Consider the following 4,861-nt stretch of genomic DNA (forward strand, 5'->3'; position numbering starts at 1 on the left):
TCATGAGATCCTTCTCTTCATCAACAAACTTGCAAGAAAGACTCAGGAGGAAGGAATGACACACACCTGGTTCAACACGGAAATGATTCTCACTAACGAGACCACACTTCCACCTGTGCTGCCGTGTCAAAGACTCTCATTTCTGCTCTCCTCATGCCCTGAATTGAATTAATTTGTCAAGTGTTTTCAGGAATATTAAGCAACATGATGTTCTACTCTACAGGCACTCGTCCCTCATAGATGCCCATGCTGATCTATCTACTTACTTACCTACTTAAATATTTATTTATCTATTTTAATATTTATTTTACTATTTATAAAGATTTAAATTATTTTTATTTACATAATATTATGTGCATGTATACAATGTGGTTAAGAGAAAAAATATATACTTTGTATTAACTCAGTTTGTGAGTTTTCTTCGTTCACTAAATTCTTACTAGAGAAAACTTCCTGTTTTGTATTTTTTCTTTAAAAAAGAAACACCAAGGGGCTTCCCTGGTAGCGCAGTGGTTGAGAGTCCGCCTGCTGATGCAGGGGACACAGGTTCGTGCCCCGGTCCGGGAAGATCCCACATGCCGCGGAGCGGCTGGGCCCGTGAGCCATGGCCGCTGAGCCTGCGCGTCCGGAGCCTGTGCTCCGCAATGGGAGAGGCCAAAACAGTGAGAGGCCCGCGTACCACTAAAAAAAAAAAAAAAAGAAAGAAACACCAAGCCTGAATGTGCAACCTGATTAAAGAATGCATGGTACAATTCCTTGACCCATCATTACGATTTTCACATTAGAAACAAAAATAGACTTCTTCTAGCCAGGTCGTGTGTTGCCCTCAGGACCTAGAGGTGTACATAACTAATCCAATTCTGCTTTGGGTAACTTTGATTTTTTTTTTAAAGGAAAGTAACCTAAAAACAATAAACAGTTAATACAGGAACTTCCTTGGTGGTACAGTGTTTAAGACTCTGCTCTCCCAATACAGGGGGCCCGCATTCCATCCCTGGTCAGGGAACTAGATCCTGCATGCCACAACTAAGAGCCCACATGCCGCAAACAACTAAAAGATCCTGAATGCTGCAACCAAAGATCGCGAATGCCGCGATGAAGATCCTGCACGCAGCAATGAAGAACCCGTGTGCCACAACTAAGACCTGACACAGCCAAATAAATAAATAAATATTTTTTAAAAATCAGTTAATTCACAATTAAATTTAATTATTTTTAAAATAGTACTAATTTGTAGTAGAAATTACTATCAGTTAAATTTAGTGCTACAGTGAGAAGGTGGGAAAATGGAATTCCCCCAGCAGAAGGTGGATCATGTCATGCGAGCATATAGAAATTATAGCAGTAGATATTACCTATAGTTAACTAGTAGACATTTCAGTGCAAATGTCCATTGGATACTGGAGATGGCAACTTATAAGCAATTCCATGAAGTGTAAAGCATGGAACAGAAGAAGTGATCAAATAGGAGGAGAGTATCAAATGAGAAAAGGACTGAAAATTGAATACTAAGACCTTAACGTTAAAAGGGAGGGAACGCTACAAAGGAAAGCAAGGGGAATGGCCATATGTTAACAGGACAAGAGAGAAAGGTGAGAAGACCATGTTTGAAAGACTGAAACTGCTTAGAAGATTCAATGCATTCGTGAAAACGTAGATGGAAAGTGCTCCTCCATTGTGAAAAGAGATGGCATTGGCCACTTAGTGACAGCTTGTTTGGTAGAATTAATCAGCAGAAACCATAGTGGAGAAGGTGGAAGGATGAATAAGAGAAGGGAATGACAATATATACAGAAAATAGGTTTGAGATATTTGCCGGCTGAATTGGAGGAGAGACATAGGGTGGAACCTAGAATGGATGTGGATTATTTTTTTCTCTGCATTGTTTTCCTTTTTTGAAATATTTTTTGCTGCTGAAGAAATTTCATGGATTTGATGTACTGAAAACTCGTATCCATGTTCAAGATTTGATTTACTTTAAATCCTGACATTTAATCACTTACAATGATAATGTATCATTATTTTGATGAATATGATGTTGAATGTCATTAAGTTTCTCTGCGCTTGAAATCATCCACTACAAGGGAAACAGATAGAACTGACCTTAGTGAGAGCTGATTTGCTGAAATTAATCAGCAGAACCCATACTGGAGCAAGTGGAAGGGTAACAAGGGAAGAACTTCCATTGTCATTATTTCACCTGGGGAGTCACTTTACTTCTTTCACTCTCATCATAGTCAGATTTGCATTTGTTTTCCTTTTACCTCAGTACATCAAATGCAAGGACAGCTTTCCAAGAAAGTTGAATGGAGAAGCAAATCAATGATGTACTGAACATTATGGAAAATCATGGTATGGGCCCTTTATGTTTCCATTTTTGCTTCCCTCTTAAGATACTCAACTCAAGATGACAAAGGAAGTAATTCAGTAGTAGCAAGACAAACCCTGCCCAGAAAAATACTAAATGAAAAAGAACATATAACATTACAAAGACCCTGACACCAGGAAAGCAGAGAAGGCTAATTTTATCTAGCATCCTATGCCCTACATTTTCAGCACCCTACGTCTTCACCGTGAGATGGAGAATGATGAACCAAGAGGCTCAGTAGAAATGTACTGAGTCATCTAATGATGCTTAATAATTACTTCAATATAAGGTTCTGATGCGAGGTCAGTAGAAGCTTCTGATGGGAGGTCTAATGGAAAATCTAAGAATACTCTTTGTTAATAATTATTTGGAGTAATTATTATGAACTCTGTACTAATGATAAAATGGTGAACAAGATATAGACCTGTCACCTATGGTGGTTACTTGTCAAACAGGTCTAATAAATCCATTTTCAAGAAGACCAATCCCAAAGGATAAGCCAGCTTGGCTGATATGGAAAATAAAGAGGGCAGAAACAGAGCCCAGGACTAGAAGTGAACATAGCCAACCTCTTAGCAAGATAAATGTAAATCCTCACCCTAAAGGCCAATTTACCTCAGTTCCTTTTACCCCATACATCATGTTCAACTTTGAACAGAAACTTACCATACTAAAAGGTGAAAAACACAGTTTGATGAGACAGAGCAAGTATCAGAACTAGACTCATATACAGGAGAGATTTAGAAATGATCAGACCAGGAGTCAAAATGATAGTGATTAAAGTGCAAAGGGCTCTAATGCAGTCATCTATTTATTCTTCTACTTTATCTCAGTCATACCATGTATGGTATTTAAAATAGTTTTGTTCATATAATATCATGTTCAACTTTATAGTGTATTCAATATAATAAAATATGCTTACCTCTATATTGTTTCAAATTATTTTCTTGTTGAATTTATGAAACTCTCCCCCAGATGACATCTTGGATTTTTTTAGTCTTACAAAAAGAAGTAGCTTTAATTCGCAAGGCATACTGAAACATGGATGATAAATTCTACTCATCATTCATTTACTTCAGTGGTTTATATTTTATTTTATTTTTAAAAATTTAATTATTTTTCGCCCTGCTGGGTCTTTGTTGCTGTGCGCAGGCTTTCTCTAGTTGTGGCGAGCAGGGGCTACTCTTCGTTGTGATGCACGGGCTTCTCATTGCAATGGCTTCTCTTGTGGAGCACGGGCTCTAGGCGTGCGGGTTTCAGTAGTTGCGGCACGTGGGCTCAGTAGTTGTGGCTCGCGGGCTGTAGAGCACAGGCTCAGTAGTTGTGGCCCACGGGCTTAGTTGCTCCGCGGCATGTGGGATCTTCCCGGACCAGGGATTGAACCCGTGTCTCCTGCAATGGCAGGCGGATTCTTAACCACTGCACCAGCAGGGAAGTCCCAGGTTATATTTTAAAACTTCATATTTCTATATCAGATATATGATAGTTCTGAGAATACAGAGGTGAAAAGAGAAAATGCCAAACCTATTCTTCTGGAGAGTTCAGTTTGGAAGAGATAAAAGATATAAAAACAGTAATCATGCTAAATTATTTCAATTAAGTTTCCTATTACAATGAGAGATAGGGAAAAGGGGATTCTCTCACCAGAATCTGGAATGAGGCATCTCAAGAAGGGGAGAAAGCACATGGACTGCATAAAGTGGCCAAGAAACATCTAAAGACAGACTTCCCATTGGAAGCAGCATATGTGGATATCGTTCCTTAGGAGTGGAGTGTAGAACGAGATGATGACCGAAAGCTCATGAGGACCTTCAACTGTTAAAGAGTGAGAAAGAGAAGGAGAGTCTGAAGAGGGCACAAAGGTGGAGTAGCCAGTGCACTTAGGAGTCAACCAGGGAAAAATGATCTTCAGAAAGCACCAAAGAAGAAAACAAAGAGCCTGAGAATTACAGAGGATGGAAGTTAAATAATTATTTATATGTGATATGGGTTTCTGCATTGAGTCTAGATTCTGCCAGGACAGACGTGTGATGCTGGGGAATCACTTAACTTCCCTGAGTCTCATTTTCCTCAAATATAAAGTACAGAAAATATTCCTAGAGTTGTATTGAATATTAGACCACCTAGAATATTTAAGAACACTTAGCAGAGTATCAGCCACAGAGTGAGGGCTAAACAGGTAGTGTGTTTCCTATATTGTTCATATAGGTCTAAATGGGAATAATGAATTCTCCTCCCCCTCTCTCTGTCACTGACTGCAAAACAATGACAGCCTAGAAAACAGAACTGGGAGAAAGTGTGTCATCAATTGTATGTAATTTTATATACAATAACATACATATATGGTACATATATATGAATACATAGTATAAAATATGCTACATATAAAATATACCATATATCTATCTGCTGATTCTGATACATGGCACAATTCCCCTTCCCCTCTGTTTTCCTGGATCCCATTCTTTCACTAAAATATCACAATCATTCAGT

The 4,861-nt window shown here is 38.6% G+C and overlaps 1 long non-coding RNA gene across 1 annotated transcript in view; it reads left to right on the forward strand.

Annotated features, from left to right (window-relative positions):
• The window catches only part of LOC114884657, a 33,968-nt gene that overhangs the window by 20,197 nt on the left and 8,910 nt on the right, over positions 1-4,861 (forward strand). The window lies entirely within an intron of this gene.

Source organism: Monodon monoceros, unplaced genomic scaffold, assembly GCF_005190385.1.
Source record: "Monodon monoceros isolate NGI ecotype Baffin Bay Population unplaced genomic scaffold, NGI_Narwhal_1 Super_Scaffold_5, whole genome shotgun sequence".
In the NCBI taxonomy this organism is placed as follows: domain Eukaryota; kingdom Metazoa; phylum Chordata; class Mammalia; order Artiodactyla; family Monodontidae; genus Monodon; species Monodon monoceros.